Source organism: Oncorhynchus nerka, linkage group LG10 (assembly GCF_034236695.1).
Source record: "Oncorhynchus nerka isolate Pitt River linkage group LG10, Oner_Uvic_2.0, whole genome shotgun sequence".
In the NCBI taxonomy this organism is placed as follows: Eukaryota; Metazoa; Chordata; class Actinopteri; order Salmoniformes; family Salmonidae; genus Oncorhynchus; species Oncorhynchus nerka.
Window position 1 is genome coordinate 33,199,354 of NC_088405.1, and position 20,845 is coordinate 33,220,198.

At 43.4% G+C, this 20,845-nt stretch overlaps 1 long non-coding RNA gene across 1 annotated transcript in view; it reads left to right on the forward strand.

The window, feature by feature from the left end:
• Positions 1 to 2,568: 2,568 nt before the first annotated feature.
• The window catches only part of LOC135573678 (uncharacterized), a 49,412-nt gene continuing 31,135 nt past the window's right edge, over positions 2,569 to 20,845 (forward strand). The window contains exons 1-2 of the long non-coding RNA XR_010464830.1: positions 2,569 to 3,382; positions 7,810 to 7,879. This is a non-coding gene — a long non-coding RNA (uncharacterized LOC135573678). The remainder of the gene's footprint in view (positions 3,383 to 7,809; positions 7,880 to 20,845) is intronic.

Here is a 20,845-nt window from a genome sequence, read left to right on the forward strand (position 1 = left end):
GCCTATGCATGGTTCGAGTGGCGTGGCTATGTACGACTGACTACAATGCCTGGCAGGCATCAGAAAGTGCTAACACACCCCACAAATGCCCTTACCACAGACACGCACATACGCCCACATGCACTTCCATGCTCTCTCTCCCGTTCATTTATGCTCCTAGGCTGTGTGAAATACTGTCCTCTGTGCCAGCTCTCACATGAACGCTGTGTCCAGGGGAGAAGTGTCCTTTTGTCCTTAGGCTAGCAGGGAGCACTGCTACTCTCTGTGCCCTGTTAAAGATACTGAAAATATTGAAAATGGGTGCATAGGGTCAGTTCCCCATTTTATTTCCTCTTGTAGCTACAGTAGCTACTGTTGTATCATGTTGTATCAATGCATGTAACCTTAAATGTAGCACCATTGTGATAAACAGTAGGGAGTAAGGACTTCCCCAACACACACACACACACACACACAAACAATAGCACATGCCATACACTACCTGATCAAACAAAGTGGTACAAACAGAACCCAGCTCAGCAGCTTTATTGTGCCTCTGGCTGGATAGTGATTTTAATTGGGTGGGAGTGCTGTACTTCAAAGAGCCCGGAGACTGAACTAAACACTGTTATTTGACTGTGGGTGAAACAATGACTGCAAACTAATCAAAGAGGGAGGGATGTTTGTCTTTCCCTGACCGGGCTATACCCTCTCCTGACAGGGCAACCAGATAAATGAGGTATTCGTACCTACTATGTAAGAAAGAATCAACCTAAAAAAAAAACTATCGCATGTGAGAAAATGCTCACTCTCGGCCAGTGCCCATGATGCCGTTGGAGTCCAGTAAATTGGGGTTGATGCTGGCGAAAGACTGGACAACACAACTCAAAGTCCCTTTCCAGTGTGGCTGAGAATAATGTTCCTCTTCCATCTTTACATGTCCTGACCCTTGACACAGAAAGTCCTAAGAGAGCTTGTTCCCTTATCTCCAATGAAAGGGAGAGTGAGCTTCAACATTGCGTTACATAGTTTGAAGTAATTTGAAGTGGGAGTGCCAACCTTTGATTTCTTCGACCAGACCAGGCATGAAAGAAAACGTGAAAGTCCTGGAAAGCAACTAGAATGAACTTGAGAAATAATCAAACGCTATATAAATTACTCTACACTCAGACTAGTGTAGTGGTGGGATATTAGGACCCAGCAGCTTCAAGATTAATACCAAAACAGATGCACTACGTGACCAAAGGTTTGTGGACACCTGCTATTCGAAGATCTCATTCCAAAATGATGGGCATTAATATAGAGTTGGTCCCCCCTTTGCTGCTATAACAGCCTCCACTCTTCTGGTAAAGCTTTCCACTAGATGTTGGAACATTGCTGCAGGGACTTGCTTCCATACAGCTACAAGAGCATTAGGGAGGTCGGGCACTGATGTTGAACGATTAGGCCTGGCTCGCAGTCTGCATTCCAATTCATTCCCAAAGGGGTTGAGGTCAGGGCTCTGTGCAGGCCAGTCAAGTTCTTCCACACCGATTTTGACAAACCATTTCTGTATGGACCTTGCTTTGTGCATGGGGGCATTGTCATGCTGAAACAGGAAAGGTCCTTCCCCAAACTGTTGCCATAAAGTTGGAAGCACAGAATTGTCTAGAATGCCTTTGTATGCTGTAGCGTTAAGATTTCCCTTCACTGGAACTGAGGGGCCTAGCCTGAACCATGAAAAACAGCCCCAGACCATTATTCCTCTTCCACCAAACTGCACATATGGCACTATGCATTGTGGCAGGTAGCGTTCTCCTGGCATCTGCCAAACCCAGTCATCCATCGGACTGCTAGATGGTGAAGCGTAAATCATCACTCCAGAGAATGCGTTTCTACTGCTCCAGAGTTCAATGGCAGCGAGCTTTACACCACTCAAGCCGACGCTTGGCATTGCAGTTCGCGGCTCAGCCGTTGTTGCTCCTAGACGTTTCCGCTTCACAATAACAGCACCTACAGTTGACCGGGGCAGCTCTAGCGGGGCAGAAATTTGATGAAAAGGTGGCATCCTAAGATGGTGCCACATTGAAAGTCACTGAGCTCTTCAGTAAGGTCAACCTACTGCCAATGTTTGTCTATGGAGATTGCATGGCTGTGTGCTCGATTTTATACACCTGTCAGCAACGTAATTTAAAGTGGTGTCCACATAGTTTTGTATATATAGTGTATAAGGAAGTGGTTCAGGTAGGGCCTTATTGTTACTTTAATGTGTGAAGAAACATGACAGTTGGAACACACCTGAGAAGGAGAATACCTTTGAACAGTGACGGGTGTTGCAGGTTGGTGTTGGAATTCCCCATTTTAATCAAAAATAGGGCTCGGCATAGGCCAACAAAATCCGTAGGCAATTCGATTAACCTTATAGGCCTATTTAAGAGAACTTGAGTCTTTGATTTCCTACTCTTCGACAGACAGAAACGGCCTACTCATGAGGAAGAGTCTATAACGTGCACTTCGGTGAGCAAGGGGTTAGCGTGTTCCCTTCGCATCTAGACTGTGTAGACCTAAAAATATCCTCCGCTAGTGCTGGATCAACTGGGGCAGCAACACCGACGTGAATCCCGCCCCGACATTTAGCCTAAATCAACTAATAGGAGGAGCATGTAGGCAACTAACTCTACAGTGGCGCAAAAGGCCCACGATAACCACTTTAGAGCAGAGGCGAGTGAGTGGGTCGGGTTTCAGCTGTTCAGAGAGCGCTCTGGTGATCTTGCAGAGATAGAAGGCTAGATAGAGACTGTCGTCTGGGACACTGCAGGACCGCTTTGAAGATCTCGTCAAATGGCAACGCTGAACCACAAGGCAAATGAATAAAGCTCCCTTTCAAATCGGACATGACTGATTGATTGATCCAAATCTACAGAATGTCTCATAATACTTTGATATAGACACTCATCTGAATATAGTAAGGTGGTTGGAGAAGAGGACAGCTGCAACTTGCCCAAGGCAACTCCCCTGTCAAAAGTTAGGTCGCAAGGATATATATCCCTTACAATTCGCTTTTCACCTTTCTCCCGATGAATGTTGGAATTTCGTTGTGGATAAAAATCTAATAAACACAACAAACATGGAAGAAGATCAAAAGTGGGGAGTTGCTGGTAGAAGTGTAGGCAGGACTTGCAGTGAGCACCCTTGCAAAAAACGCTTTTGGAGGAATTGGAAAGATTTGTCAGGTATAACTGTCGGCATCGTATTCTCTGTATTGTCTCTTGGATTTTGCATTCTCGTTTACCTGAGAACCTCGGAGCTTCAGTCCAGGATCCTAAACTTGGAAAAACAGAGAGATACGCAGCTCTCCGCGTGGATCTCACTCGAGCAGGTGGAACCAGTTATCTTTGGCCGAATAGATCAGATTCTGGAAGAGGTAAGGATTATGGCCAAATTATTCCACATTAAACATGTATTTATCCATATTCTTACTTTTGTAGGCTTACTTACTGTACCATTGTTCAAATGATTAGGCTATAGGTTATGAAAATGTTTTTCACACCTGTGGGGAAACATTTTAAATGACTATTTATTCATTCCTTTGGTCATGCTACTGAAAATATTGACGAGCCTACTTTCTAAAAATCATATTGTGTATTTTGTTTACATATCTTATTTTAAAGGGCATGAATAGGATGTGTAGCCTACCCCGCATATCGATGTCTCTCACTCATTCCATAAGTGGTTGAAGCCGCGGCAGTTCCGATTGGTATTAGACCAGCTGCTCATGTTAACATGCACGAGAATATAATGTCCAAAGTACAAATAAGTTTGTTTATAATACTTTTTTAGCAAGAAAGATATTAATTTGCGGATACATACATGTAATATTGCATTTAATCACATGCACTCTCATTGGCTACCTCTAGATTCCGACGGAATAGCACATGCATGGAAAAGCGCGTCACATCCATAGCACGCTGGCTTTAGTTCAAAGTCTAGTTTATCCCTAAATTGAAACCGAATGGGAGGAGAATTTGCGTACGTCTTTGGGACATCACCATAGTTTAGATAACAGGACTGTGAATGACCCTGGGATCCCGTCTGTTGTTTTAAAATCTGCTTTTCAACGCACCCTTGCGCTGGCCTTTAATTAACCACTTCCACAGCTATACCAACAACTCCTTATCTTGTGATTGAAGTCCCGCAGTGCCCCTGCTTTCCCGTCCCTTGTTTACTTTAGCCCACCTTTGTTTGTTATGTTCCCCTCCACTTTTACTCGGGACATCATTGTAAATGCACTTATTGCAGAGACTGCAGTGCATAAGAAGACTCTTTTTACCAACTGCAATCCTGGTCACCACACTCTATTTTTAGGATACAAATGTATGTGTTCCTATAGAAAATGAACAACACAGATTACATCCTTGAAATCCAAGAAAAGAGAGCCTACAAGTGAAAGTGAATATCAGCTTTTGGAATTTGCCGACTTGACATTGTGCATGTCACAAATACCCAATGATCTTATAGGTTTGATACATTGCTTATCATTCTTGTAGTTAGTGAATATCTGCTATGCAGCAATGAGCTGGTGGGGCCCATAATCATAACCATAATCTTCATCCAGTCTCGCTGATTAGATCTGTTTATATAAATTCACATTATTAATGTGACGGAACAGCAGATGTGACCGCTTTTTGCTGACAGCTTTTGCCTGTTTCACACAACACATTCCAGAGCCTCCAACAGTTAAAAAAAAAAATTAATCTAGTACACGTTGAAATCCTCTCTGGAAAATGTAGCTGCACAGGCCTAAATTATTACTCACTATTCACATTCAGATTTTTGAGGTAATATCGCATACATTATTGGATAATGTACGTGGTTCATGTTTTTGTACTCTAATTTTTGTTGCTCAAATATTATACATATTTCCTGCTCTGTATCTCTGTATTGCTCTGAAAAAGCACAGCTGTATGGTAAAAATGACTTGTGAGCTTCCTTTCTATGCAGTTTAAGCCACTCCTGTAGAAATATAACATTTATTCCACTGATTGAAACACAAATCAAGAGTCTTGAGAGACACTCATTCCAAAAATGCTCTGACACCCCCTGAACACATCACCCTAAAACTGGCCTGTTCAACATTAAAATTGACCACAAAGTGTTCTCCGTAGGCTTGACAGAGGCCTAGCGCACATTTCTCCCTTTTCAAGCTCGTGTGAGTTTCAGTCCAGATTCCGAGGTGTAGAAAAGTGAGAAATACGTCTCCCCTTGCCTGGGTTTCCTCGCTCTGGTCCCTGCTGGTCTGTCACCCCACAGTGTGTAAACTAGATGTGGTGTTGAGGTGCTCTGGGCAGCCAGACCATTGCTGAGCACTGAGCACACAGCCACCTGCCATCTCTCTGCATGTAATCTACTGCTGCAGTCCGATAGAGCAGAATGCGCCAGCAGAGTAGCGGGGATAAATGCTCCATGCACTAATAAGACAAGGTAATAAAAACAACACACTCTAGGGGACGCCTCTGTGCTTTCTCAGAGTAAAGTTGCATGATAGAGTCAAGGCCATATACTGTAGGGCTGAGGCCGAGACCGGAGCTCAACCTCTCACGGGGATTTAGCAGTAAGAGGGTTCAGGTCTAAGTGAAGGATCGGGGCTGAGACTTCTGCAGAAGTGGATAAGAATGAACTCTCTAACTTTCTGCATTATGGAAACACTTTACAATTCTCTTCTTGTATCTCAATATTCTGGATACCGAGCCATTTCCAAACAACCATAGGCTCTAAGGAAAATGTTGTGTATTGTAGATGTGTACTCTTAGGGGGAAAAATGTGCTATATAGAACCAAAAAGGGTTATTCAGCTGTCCCCATAGGAGAACCCGAACACAGAGGGTTCGACATGGAACCCGAAAGAGTTCTACCTGGAACCTAAAAAGGTTCTCGTATGGGGACAGCTGCATAACCCTTTTGGAAACCTTTTTTCTAAGTGTGTATGGTAGAGTTAGGGTCCTTCAGCAAGCAAAGAAGTTCCTTTTACAGCTCATTTAACAATCTACACCTGTGGATCTTTTGGCGTGTCCGTTGGGTCCGTAAGGAGCAGAATTTATAGAGGGCAAACGAGTGTGGAGATTCATCTCTTTATGACACATGGAATCAATGCAGAGATTGTTGATTAGAACAAAAAGATCAGTAATGTACTTTATGTCCTGGTGTTAAATGATTTAAGACCATGTGACTGATGATACCAATGTGTTAATGGCACGTCTGTTAGAGAAATCAGTGAGAGTCAAGTGGGGTATAGGTTTCACAGCAGAGCTATGGAGAATACGCCCCAAAGTCCCTCATTCCAGTAACAGAGATGTAGCCACAGGACAGGAGGACAGCGCTCATTATAGTGCCTCCATTGCAGGGCCCCTGGGCAGCAAAGTCAGAGGGTCTTAATATTAATCTGACTTTGGAATTGTATAATGTTTTGTCATCCTTTTTAAAATAGAATATTAAAACCAGATCAAAAACTCTGGCGTCGGGTTACCATTAAAGTGGGGAGGCAGAGAGGCGGAGAATGTACCTTCCTCTTTACCCTCCCTTTCTCTCTCCCCTTAACCCAAAAGGAGCAAGAGCCTCAGCTGCCATGTCTGCACCATAACACCTCACCATCCGTCTATCCAAATCATGATGCCTGTTATCACTCTCAAGTCAGTCTGCTAGTAAAGAGACCACCCTATTCATTCTTAATCTAAATAAAGATATGCCTGTACATTTTCTTAATATTGGTCGTTTGAAGTCCTGTAATTACATATTTTTCTTCTCCCAGCAGACTTCTCTATTCATTGAGATTTAAAGTGGCTGTGGTTGTCAACTGTGACCTTTGATGTGGTTTCGGAAGCTTTTAGTGTCACGTGACAGATGAGATTCAGGACCATCAGCACTACGTATTGTCTTATTTTCTTTCCATTATCCAGGTGGGAGAATTCTTTAGAAATGTTGGTATTTCGTTTATTTAAAGTTTAGCTTGGCATTTCAGAGACAGTAGAGAAAATGCCTGGAGAACAAGTATCTCTCATTGTGGCTGGTCTTTTTTTAAAGAGATCTCCAGCTGAGTCTGAGAGAAAGGCTTGCCAGTATCAACTAAATACATTCCTGGACCCATTCATGAGTAATTTAAAGTCGGTTTAGAGAAATATGTCAAAAGCCAGTTTGAGATGGATTTCGCATGAGAGTTTTGAATGACGGTGCACTTTACTTCCAACCCTATGCTATCTGGAGCCAACCAGCCAGCCAGCCACATTTTAGGAGCATGTCTGGCTGGCTTGACATGACCGTAACCGCGTATTCCCATGCTGACCTGAGTCAGTGATATGTACGGAACAGCTATAACACATTCATAAATTTTAAGTTGATACCAAGAATGGATTCCCTTTTCCATGGCCAGTTTGCTCCATTCCAGAGTCTCTAGTGCAGTATCTTGGTGAGAGGCCGGATAGGAACATTGAGGTAACATACACAGTACATTTACTGTACCCGATGCTTAGAATGACAGAACACTCATAACTATAACATGTCAACTCCAGCACCTGTTTGAGGCCTCTAAACAGCACACGTGGCATGCCTCTGATAGTAAGTACTATGAATGTCCCTGACTGCTATGCAGTGGGACAGTACTGGCAGTTCTGTGTTAGTTTAGGGTTGAAAAGCAAACTGTTTTTGTTTATCTAATGAGGTCAATTGTCAAACTTTGATACCTTGATTAAAGACGAGAGGGGTCTTTGTCATTTGATAATTAGGTTGATGTGCTTTTGAACTCTGATTCATCACCATCCACAGACTAACATTCTCTTCCGTTTTTTTTCCCCACGTGCAGAAATTGGCGGCTCGACTTCCCAAAACACGAGAGGCCAGAGAAGCACCCCATAGCTGCGTCTGTCCACCAGGTAAGCCTAAGCCTCTGTCCCGCCAACTCTCATCTCCGATCCCTCACACTTGACTGATTCCAGCACACCTCTACAGCTGTGCTCAGGCGTAATCAAGGGTTTTATCCACCGCGACTAATCTGTGCTGTTCAAATCCCGCTTTGGTTTCACCCCTCTGGGCGAGCTCAGTTTGCCCTGCTTAAATGGGTCACTACCCTGAATATGTAAGCGTGGGAGGGGCGTTTACATTTGGCAAACCGCTGCTGTAGGCTGGAGGGTTGAGTAGGGATGGTGAGATCTGTGTGGCCTGGTGCCAGTCTGCTTCTGCTCTCTTACCAACTTCTTATGGAATTGTAGACAATGACAATGGAGTAGGCAAAAGCACAAACAGATCTGGGTTCAGGCTACCATACAAGGATCTTTAAACACCTCTAATAGCATGTATTGTTTTGTATAATGGTATTGCTGTAGCAACATTTCATTCAACAATTTTCTTTATTCGTGTTATATATTTGATTGTGGTCATTCACTGCACTTAGGTTGTCAATGGGAATAGTGTGCAACACTAATACATACGTGGACGATGAGAGAAGGAGTTTAAATGAAGTTATCTCAGTTGCCTAATAGCACTCTGTGCGCGTAAGGACACTTTTATGATTCACTGCTGATTGATGTTGGATACTGATACCTTGTGTGCATGTTTGTGCATGCTTCTGTTGTTGAACGTGTGTAACTGACAGCCATTAGAGATACGAAGCAAACCATGCAAACACTAAAAACGTCACAGCAAGGTTGGAGGGTGAAAAGACAGACCAAGATCAAAGCAAGTAAGGGAGGATTTTATTGATGCAGCAGCTATGGCACTGCCGCACAATGCAGGATTCATTGTCTGAGTTTTAGGAGGGGCGACAGATGCAAGGATCCAACAGGTTTTACTGGTATATACTATGGTTACACTTGATACTGTACATGCCAAATCTTGCTATCCTTTTGCACGTGCCCTCAGGCTAGCTTCATTATGACGACAGGTGTAGGTGTATTTTGGGCACAGTTGGCAGTGGTTGGCGGCGTAGGCATTTTGTGTCCCGTTGGGTCATGATGCAAGCTGGTGTGACGAGGGCATTCCTTGGCTGCACGACAGGGCACGGCAGCCCACTGATAACTAGCCACATCCGCTACACAACTAACCCTGTAGTTATAGTATGGGTGGACTGAACGGAACAGCAATGACTGTCAAGAAAAAGCATTCGTATTTCGTCCTTCGGAAACCTATGCCACACAGAGTTGTGCACCTACAGCATATATTCCATTAGTACCAAACATTCTGGAACATCTTAATTGGGATTGTTAGCAAACATGAAGCATAGTGTCTGACAAGGAAAACTTGTTGTTACGCGGAGTGGAACAGGGGAACCCAAGAGCACACTCAGAAGAGGAAACTGGGATGAAGTAATCAAGGTATTTATTGAAACACAGGGGGAAGATGGAGTGCCTGTCAGGGGAAGCTTGGGTGGGTTGCAGGGAACCAGGTGCAGAGGCTGAGGCTGGAACAAGAGGGGTTGGAACAGGGTAAGCAGGTCCGGATGGGAATCCAAGGGAGCAGTAGAGTGGGGAATCCAGGACAGAGTAGCAGGATGACGATACGTGGAACTGGAGACAGGGACCAGAGTCAGAGCGGGCGGAACTGTAGCGGAGAGGAAAACAGCGTGAGGCAAGGAAAACAGGTGCAACAGGATAACAGGATCTAAATGGTAACAAACAGATAGAATCGTAGACTGACTGAGCAGAGATTACGATCTGGCAGTGTGGAAGTGGCAGGGCTGAGTATTTGTAGAGGTCTTGATTATGGAACAGGTTGCAGCTGGTGGGGATCTGCTCTGACTCCAGCACACCTCTCGCCGCCCACACACAGAGAGAGGGAGAGAGTACTGGGGGAGTGGCAGCAGGTCAAGGAGACACAGGATAAGCAGTAGAGGGTGTGGCAGGAGCAGATGGAACACTTGTATTGGTAAAGGTTCTTCTGTCACTAAGCCCACCTGCTGTTTCTCTGCTCAAACCCCCAGGTGTCAGTCATTAAGTAGTAAAGAGTGTGTATGTGTGTTTGTGAATGAGTGGGCCTATGCGGAACAGGCCTGTGAGAACCAGTGGAGGTGAGAGCGTACACACATTAGTGCTAATTGGTCTTGTCAATAGGATGTCAGGGTCTTAACTGACCGGTAAGTGTCTTCGGAGGTTCCGTGAAAACCAGTTAAGGTGGACGCGCTGTCAGAGCTTCTGAGAGAAACCCTTTCTTTTCAGGTGTGAGAGCCTTTTAACTGGAGGAATCCCAGATGGCTTGTGTTTTATGGCCTGGGCAGACTGTTTGGCAGTTGCTGGTCACTCATTTCGAAAAACTGCTGTTAAATGTACATCTGAGGCCTTGTTTCTATTTTTATTTTGGAAGTATTTCAACATTTTCTCAAAATATATGTTTTCTAAGTACATTAGGCTAACCATTCCTGAATATACTTAATGTGAAAATGTACTTTTGGTTTGCTGACTTAAGCTGTCAGTGTATGAAGACAACAGTTCCAAACAGTAGCATAGCCAGACATTTGTTGGTGGGTGGGCCTGCAGAGATTTGGCTGCCCCTCCCAAAAATTATAACAAAATAAAGCTAATTAAAGCTTAAATATAGGTGTGTTGACTGTGATAAAGGCACTGGACCACGAGCTGTCTTGTTTAATAAATGAACAAATGAAGTAGGCAGTGGCATGTCTAGTGGTTAGGATTCGGCACTCTCATGGCCCGGGTTCGATTCCCGGTCAGGGAACTAAACTTTGGGGAGGTAGGTAGCCTAGTGGTTAGGAGTCGGCACTCTCATGGCCCGGGTTCGATTCCCGGTCAGGGAACTAAACTTTGGGGCGGCAGGTAGCCTAGTGGTTAGAGCGTTGGGCCTGTAACCGAAAGGTTGCTAGATCGAATCTCCGACCTGACAAGGTAAGAATCTGTCGTTCGGCAGTTAACCCGCTGTTTCTAGGCCGTCATTGTAAATAAGTATTTGTCAATAACTGACTTTCCTAGTTAAGTAAAGGTTCAATTTAAAAATTGAACATACCCATACAAGCACCGTGACATATGCCTCAATATGGTCATATTGGGGGTTTGGCTTTCAGTTAGTTATTTTTGGCCACCCATCCCATGAGACTGAATGTCATTGTAGTTCTGCTGGAACCGTGAGGCAAATTCTTTCATATCCAGGATGAAGTGTCAACCACTCCACCCCTCCTGCCACCTGAGTGCAGAAGTCCATAACCTGTAATACATTACGTAGATGGAAGGGACTTCATCACCTACTGGAGAGTTGAAGACAGAACCTCACCCAGAGAGCTGTGTGTGTCAGGGTGTTACACAGACAAATCCTTAGATTTGGGAAAATAGACCATAATAATGGAAATGCCATTCTAGTTCTGGTTAGACAACTGAAGTTGTAATCGACACACAGCATATTTTGATTTGTTAGGTTAAAAATCAGTCTTTATAAGCACATCAATATGATATTTACATCAGAAAGGGTTTTGTCTTTGTAACACGAACACATCCATACATTTTTTGTTGTTGATGTATCTACAGTCAAGCTGGACAATGTTTGTGTAATGTCTACATGTAGCCTACACCTATAGGGATATTAGTTATGGGATTTGTCTTCCAGGAAAGACCTAACAGTGGACATAAGGAGAGATGAGACTAGACAAAACTAGCCAGCATATTGTGTTGTAGGACAGCTGAGCTGACCGAGGACCGCAGGCATTCCACTCGCTGTAGTTTATATCGTTTTCGCACTAACATGTATTTACATGACATGATGAAACGTTGAAAACAAGTTGCAAGCTACTTTAGTAGCAATGCGTTGTAGAACGCGTGTCTTATGAAACACATTCCAGACACTGACTCTCGCTGTCTTGCCATAACGCAATTGACAGAGAAATATACGCGAGATAGGATAGCCAGCTGTAGCGATCACCAAGCTATGCTAGCTAGCTGCTGTCAGCGCAGGCTTTAGCCTACACATGGAACTGAATTAGCTGACTATCTCGAGATGGTGAGTCAGTCAGGAGGGGAGAAGTCCTCAACTTGAATGGCAAAGGCACACCCAAGAAACACCCACATTAAACCACACCTCCAAGACCACTCTTGTTTGCCTTCAGTAATGGCTGCTAGCCATTCTTAATGGTCATTGAGGAAAAACAAGGCCAAATCAGGAAGTGCAGTCGCCCTTTAACAATGACAGATACCCCGGTTCGGTTCATCGGGACAGTGTGGCTGTTGTCCCTTTGCAGCCTGCCACCAGGATTCTGAAGCAATGCATTGTGGGATATGTGTATGTACAGTGCCTTCTGAAAGTATTCATACCCCTTCAATTATTCCACATTTTGTTGTGCTACAGCCTGAATTTAAAAAATACATTTATGGAAAATTAAATACAGAAATATCTAATTCACACCCCTGAGTCAATTCTTTGTAGAATTCCCTTCTGCAAGAGATTATAGCTGTGAGTATTTCTGGGTAAGTCTCTAAGAGCTTTCCACACCTGGATTGTGCAACATTTGCCCATTATTCTTTTCAAAGTTCTTCAAGCTCTGTCAACATGAAGCAGCCACCACTGTGCTTGAACATATAGAGTGGTATTCAGTAATGTGTTGTATTGGATTTTCCTCCAAACATAGCACTTTGTATTCAGGACAAAAAGTTAATTGCTTTGCCACATCTTTTGCAGTATTGCTTTTATTCCTTGTTGCAACAGGATGCATGTTTTGGGATATTTTTTATTCTGTACAGGCTTCCTTCTTTTCACTCTGCCAATTAGGTTAGTATTGTGGAGTAACTACAATGTTGTTTATCCATCCTCAGTTTTCTCCTATCACGGCCATTAAACTCTGTAACTGTTTTAAAGTCCATTGGCCTCATGGTGAAATCCTTGAGTTGTTTCCTTCCTCTCCGGCAATTGAGTTAGGAAGGACGCCTGTATCTTTGTAGTCGGTATATTTATACACCATTCAAAGTGTAATTAATGACTTCACCATGCTCAAAGGGATATTCAATGTCTGCTACCAATAGGTGCCCTTTGCTAGGCATTGGAAAACCTCCCTGGTCTTTGTGGTTGAATCGGTGTTTGAAATTCACTGGTCAACCGAGGGACCTTACAGATAATTGTATGTCTGGGGTACAGAGATGAGGTAGCTATTCAAAAATCATGTTACACACTATTATTACACACAGAGTGAGTCCAACTTATTATGTGACTTGTTAAGCACATTTTTACTCCTGAACATATTTAGGCTTACCACAATAAAGGGGTTGAATGCAGATATTTCAGCTTTTCATTTTTAAATCAACTTGTAAAAATGTCTGAAAACATGATTCTACTTTGACATTATGGGGTATTGTGTGTAGGTCAGTGACAAAAAAATCTACATTTAATCCATTTAAAATTCAGACTGTAGCACAACAAACTGTGGAACAAGTCAAGGGGTGTGAATACTTCCTGAAGACAGTGAAAATATGGCTATACAGTGCTCCCAGTGTCCATCCTGGCCCTGCCAATCAGGGTGGCACACAGTGTCCACATGGCTCCAATTCTTTTGTTTATTTAAGTAGTGGTTGCTATGTTGACTGAAGAGGAACGCTTTCGTCCTGAAGAGCTCTCCAATTGTCCCTCAAACGTCAACAGATGTAGTATTTGATTGATTGTGACCTTGTTGTCAGCTTCACTTGACTGAAAGGAACGTATCATTGTAAAGTCTGCATAGTTGTCCCTTTGGTGCAAAGGTGGTAAATTATGTATGTATGGTGTGCTGTTGAGTGGAATCTGTTGAACTGTGGTCAGAGTGAGTACTTCACTCGAAGGACACAAGGCATTAATTACGGCTTGACATGTTTGTGAGAAGTTGGGAAGAAAATATCCTCTCGTGGGACATGCTAAACGGAGCTGGGTAATTAGCATGCTTTAAACATTTCACTTTTCATTTACGCTAAGTATCATGATTATGATATATTTTTAGAACAATTTGTGACTCAACTCCTCATTTGCCGTTATAACACTGACGACTCTCTAATGTTGTCTAATACCAAGTTCCTGGATATAAAAAGTCAGACATGGCCAATGGCTGAATTGTGCCCATGAATCGTCTGGGTATGCGGAGATGTATACTGTACATCCCTGAGTGTCTAATAAGCATCACATGCTGCCATAGCGAAACATGGCGAGGGGGTCAGTAAGACCCATGTGTCACCTTCCCATTACCTCATGTTAATGGTCACATATTGACCAACGCCAAATAGGGCGATAGTCGTATTCTTAGCAGCATGGATTAACGTATTTCACAAAGCCCTCGGCTCTGAGACTGTTGTTTTGGTTGGCTGGTCATTCACAAATTGTTATTTGTAATGGCTTGGATGTTTGTGGTGTTTATTCTGGATTTTTGGAAATGTGTTAGCTGAACTATTTCACATAGCTGTGGTGAATTGATTATCACAGTGAAGTCCCCCAGTTGCATAAATATGATTTTATGAATATGAAAATAAAACATTCTCAAATGTATGTAAATGTACAGGTAATTCAAGGAGAAATGCTCATCAGCATAATGCTAATGTGAGATGATCTTGGTAACAGGGACAGCAGGGAGTTTCATGTCACAGTCAGATAGACAGATAGACAAAGGGAGTGAAGCATTTGTGTTGTTTCATGCGCGGACGATACAGCGTGTGTATGTTAGCCCTCTGATTTATGGGTGTAAAAATGTGTGTGTGAGTATCTATCGGCTCTGTCATCAACGGTGTTGACATCGATGTCTATGCCGTCAGAGGAGTTGCACATGGCGATATGGTGACTTTGTGCGCGTTTGTAGCAAATTAATAACATTCATGTATACATGTATATCAATATTTCAATCATTATAACTATATTGTGTGTATATATATATATATATATATATATATATATATATATATATATTTATATTTTGTACCGAATACAAGTAAATAATAATCTGTTAAAGTGTAGGAAAATGTCTGTGACAGGGAGATTGATCCAGGCCCTTGTTCCAAGAGTTGACCCCAGATCTGACTTGAATCAACACATTGGATCTAACGTCCGCAAAAAGAGAGCGAGTGAGCCCACCCCTCCCCCTCTTGTCATTTGCATTTCCGCTTCACCAAAGAAGCTAACTCCCTGGATTTAGCTGGTTTGTGGCTTGAAATCACAACAGTGACCAACATTGAGCTAGGAGGGATGGGAGGGTGTATGTAAGGGTAAAGGGGGGGAATCTATCTTTGGAAGAGCATGTCACTGCCACTGGTTGGACAACATCCTGGGACAGGCAGGCCAGAGTGGATCTATCATCTCCACATTGCTTTGGAAAAGAGCAGGGCACAAGGTCTTGTCCCATCCATCTGGGAGGATTAATCCAGGGGAAAAAGGGGAATGGGGGATAGCAGGAAGGCGGCAGAGGATAAAGGCCTTTAAAGCCTGCATCCCGAGAGGGGGGAAGCGGGCTTTGACAGTTTACCTGGCCGGGGTCCGAGGGGAATCCATATCCAGAGACAGAAGAGGGTGTAATCAGAACCCCTTGCCACGGGGCTGGCAGCCTGGCATGGTTGGCTTAGCTGACCCCTGCTCTACCCCTTCACCACCCACGCCACCCACAGAGTCCAGGGCAATGAGGGAGCCAGCCAGGCAGGCAGGCGCTGCCACCCACTGTCCTTCACACAGCCACTATCTGGCCTGAGGCCGGGCATGAAAGCCAACGCACAGCACTGCACGACACACACAGAACTCTCTCCAGGACACCGACAGAAATCTCTCCATGACACCGACAGAGCTCTCTCCAACACTACCCCCATGTGATACATTAGCATAATGCATATTCTTTATTTCCTTGTATTATTTTGTTTACGATATTAAGAGAGTTTATTTGTATTTATATTGTTGTTATTTTAGTTGTTCTTTTTCAGATGTTTAAAGTACAGTTTGAAATGGAGATGTTAAATGCACATCCTGTGTATCAAAATGTGTCAGCGTTCTGGAAAGACAGTCCATTCCTATTGAGTCTACATTAGCATGCTTGTCCATGAATCTAAATTGGACTTGTTTAGAGGAGGTGAAGGACCACTTGGGGAGATAACGCTATGTACAAACATTGACTTTTTTATTGCCCAAGGTACAAACACTTGTCAGTGTTGCTCCAGTGCCAGTTTCTCTTCAGGGTAGTGGCGCTCATTGACTAACTGGCATGCTGGGCACTCAGCGCATGCCTATAGCACGCTCGCTGACAGACCAATGCAGCTCGTGTGTGTGTGTGTGTGTGTGTGTGTGTGTGTGTGTGTGTGTGTGTGTGTGTGTGTGTGTGTGTGTGAGAGAGGGAGAGATCAGCAGAACGGGAGACGAGAGCAGCAGAGAGTGTGTGTAAGAGAGAGAGATCAGCAGAGGGTGTTCAGCAGAACGGGAGAGAGAGAGCAGCAGAGAGATGCAATATGTTTTTTATGTTGTTTTTTAAAACTTGCTTTTTGCCTGTGTAACCTCTGGTGGCAGTGCATTCCACAATGACATGGCTCTATACATAACTGCGCGACTCATTAAATCTGTTTTTGGTTTGGGTACAGTGAAGAAACCCATAGTGGTGTGTCTGGTGGGGTATGTATGTATGTCTGTTTGAAGTGTATGCAAATAGATTATACAAATGGTTAGGCATTTTCAACACAAAAATGTTTCTTAAAAAGACTAGAAGAGAAGTTTTACATTTCTTCTCAACCCTCAACCATGAAAGACTATCAAGAGTAGCGGCCCAAGACAACTGCCCTGAGGGATACTGCACTGTTCCATTTAAGAATACTTTGAGTTCTATTGGATAAGTACCTCTCCAACCATGTGATGGCCATAACAAGTGAGTTTTAGAGTGAGCAAGTGAGAAAGAGAGCAGCAGAAAGAAAGAGAGAGAGGGAGAAAGAGCGAGACGCTGGGAGTGAGCACACACATGGCACCTAAATTAACCCGGTGCAGTAAAGCCAGTGAATCCAGAGTCTCTTTAAAAAAAAAAAAATTGAAACTCTCCCTGTAGATGATAATGTAGTTCAACAAGACCCCTGTTTGCCCTTATAAACAAGAGGTTTCATCTAATCTTTGCGCTGGGGTGGGGGTGAAGAGGTCGTGGGGTTGGTTATTTAAGGAGTCCCCAAGTTCACCTTGATATCCCTGCTGACAGGAAGAGGGGTTGGCGGATCCACTTTCTTCGCCTGTGATTAGTTTTCAGCGCAGCTGCCAGTGTGTGGCCATACTTGGGGAGGGCTGTCACCTGCTACAGACAGAGACTAGATGAGGGAGAAAGGTGGACAGAGAGCAGTCAGAGCACAGTGGAGCTAGCTGACCATCTGGTTTCTACATAAGTCTGGTCCAGACCAAAGAGCTTGCTGCCACTCGATCCCACTACTCCATCTCCAACCGAACAGTCACATCCTAAACTTGTTAGCATCTTGTTTGTAGAACTTTCACAGCCAACCCAATGCTCCAATCAGGTGGAAACGCCTTTATGGCTATTTGCCTTCCTACCAGTTATTTCCGTATTGAATTTGAGGAACGGTTGAGCAAATAGAGAGAGTATGCTCTCTGCAATATCTGAAGATTGTTTTGCTGATATAAATACCAGTGAATCAGACTCTGAATTAGGACTGGTGCTATGTACATATAGGCCTACACTGTGTGTATCCAATTTCACAATGGGCTTTTGGTCTGTATGTTGTGTGAGTAGGCTTTAAGAAATGCATGGTCATTCAGCTCGGGTTGGCCACCAAGAAGCACCAGTTGTGCTGCTACAAATAGAAACATGACAGGAAACACAGAGGTGAAATTAGATGTAGAACACTGAGCCTCCAGGACAATTCTAGTTGGTTAGGAAAACAGAAATGCACCGTCTTAGCATGGAGAAGTTTAATTGTGGGTATAAAACCCAATACAGTACAATGCCATTCTGCTGCGATCTGACCCTAGATGATTCATTAAGGAATTTTTTACATGAATGTGTCTCTGTATGGTTTGTTTTGTTGGAACGTGCCAAGGGCTGTAGGCTGTAAATGTAACTGAGCTTGATAGCCAACTCTGCAGCGTGCATATTTTGCATTGACTTTGACAAATAAACAAAGAAATGGAGGTGCCATTAGATATGCAAAAGACCTAGCAGTATACCTAAATAAATCTCCCCTCTCACAGTTTCAATTATCCTTGACCATACAATGTTCAAACTCCTGTCCTGCATTCTCAGAGGAATACTGGAATACCAGGGCTATTTTCCAGTGTTCCGGAGAACATTACAGAAGTTTGGCCTATGAACATTCATGCACTTATGCATGTGAAGATCTAGAAATGTCAAACTTAGCAAGAGCAAAGAATTTGATCATTTTCTCTGGATGGAGACCAACCAACACAAACATCTATGCTTCAATTTCAAATTCAGTTATGGGATTTGGAGCGGGTTCAGTAGTTCTCCAGATGGTACAGAAGTTAGGCAGAACTCCCAATACAATGGGACTCCAGTCTGAACAAAGCAGAGATATCCGATAGAAACGCTCCAACATTACTTCCATTGATTTTGAAGCAGACATCTCAGCCATGTTTGAATGCCAATATCGCAATATAGCTGGCACTGGTCTGAGCTGAACTTATAAAATCTTTTTGGCTCACTGAACGAGTCACTCAAACTACAGTGTGTGTGTGTGTGTGTGTGTGTGTGTGTGTGTGTGTGTGTGTGTGTGTGTGTATATATATATGTGTATCTGAGTTTCTGCTGACACATTGGTCACAACCACAAACCTCAGACATTTGCAGCCGATTTTTAGTCCCTGTGTGTCAAACTTGTTTCAATGTAACTATTCTAGCAACAGAAAATCTATCAAATGGAAGCCACATTCGATATGACAATACAGTACTTCTAAGTCAGGCTCTGCTCGGAAAGGAGTTTTAGGGGACCATATCTGATCTATCATCTGTATATGCAGAGAATTTCATAACTTCATCATTTTGAGTTATGCATGAAATATAATAGAGCCTGACAACTGTTTAGAATACAGAAAGGCTGCTGTCTTGGAAAGATAATCATGTCCTAATTGGCGTCACGGCCGGACCCTTTAGGTGTGGTAAGTATCAATGAAAGTTATTGGTTGTTAAAACAACACTGCGTTTTCAGTTTGTCAAGTAATTTTACTCTCCCTGTACGATGGAGATTATCCACATTTATCTAGATTTACAGAGTTCTTGCTGCCTGTTGCATTTGACCGTTTTAATGCTTCTGAGAATTTGCTGTGTCATGAATGGAAAATATCAACTAACCACCTCAACAGTGAGCTACTTCAACGTGACATATATATTTTTCAACAATAACAACAAAATATGCCCCTTGTGGCTGTGCAGAGAGGTTGATTATACCTACCTCATTTTTATGAAGATACTTTATTCAATAATGGGCCAAAACGTGATACCATGTGTAATGTGAGTGTGTGGCCCCAGGCCCTAAGGGGCTCTGTATGTTGGCACCGTTCACAGTGGCCCCTTTGCTCGCTCCAGACATCCTGTGGGTATCAGAGCAGACCACAGCCAGAGTACCACAGGGAGCACGGTCTTATGTTAACAGAGCTCGGACGCCTGCCAACAGCAACATATTTCATTGAAATTTAGGGAAAACTGTATTTCCCTATTTCTCTCGTCGGCTACGGAGGGCAACGGTAGTTGGAATTGCAGTAGCTCATTTGCTAAAGGTCATGTATTACCTTTAGGAGTTCAGGCATAATTAGGGAGTTGAAAGTTTGGGCAAGAGGGGACACCGTACACTGGCGCCGCTCAGAATGGCTTCCTGCCACCTCCTGCAGATGGATCGCGTGAATTGACGTCTATAACTCGGACAGCAGATTGGCCAAATGAAAGCGCTTGAGTGTTGATGGTTAATAAGGGCTATTAGGAGCGTGGATGAGTCTTCCTCTTGTCTAATGGGGCTGAAGAAGTGGGACATCTGCTTCCCATCACACTCTGATTGGGCGAGGGACTGGAACCTTGAATAAGGAAAAAAGTCTCTCTAGAACTATCCTCCAATACCTCTGTTTGCCAGTATCCCTTCAGCTGAAACATCAACATCCAATAGGGGGGAGAGGGTGGTTTATTTACCATTTTGACTATGATGGATGTTGCCCTTCTCCTGAGGCCTGGAGAAGTTTCACATAAGATTTTCTGTTTTACACTCTCTTGTCTGACACGTCTTGGTAATGATGATAGTATAATATACAGGATGATAAGGCTGTGTCAGTGAATTTATTTCAGTGGTTGTTACCGTATTAGGTTCTGTTGACATGTGTAGGGCCTATCGTTCATTACCCATTCACCTCAAACCAAAAGTGCTGTGCCTTGAGTTCTGGAAAACCTGTGGAATGTTGAAACACAACTTCTGGATATAATGTACAGGATATGATGCTAGATCTGGGCCAAAAGTACACTGTTGTCTGTACTGCTTTCCCCTCAAACAAACAAGAGATTTAATGGTTGCTAAGTTGCGCCATGCAGTCAATACGAACAGACTTTGTGTACTCTCCACTTTTCAGCCCATGGAACAGGAGGGCCTCAGAAAGCTAGCAGCACTGGGAGTTCTTTATTTCCATATCCCGAAGAATAAGGCTTTCGGGAGGAGCTTGCTCTTATGTTAGAGGTGGAGCTCTGTGGAAATGTAGCTCTTCAATGAATGTGACTTGACACACTGATACCCTGTGTTGAAAATAGGATTTGAATGATCGACTGCATATTAAAGGGATCCGAATCGGAGTGATCCCTCTAATTTTAGGATTATGTTTCTTTTGACTGACTAATTCCAGTGCCTGGGGCTGCATTTAAGCATACAGGCAAATGGTTTTCGAAATATATAAATGGCTAAAAGTATGGATATTGGTGGTCACATCAGAGAGAGCTATTTACGTTTC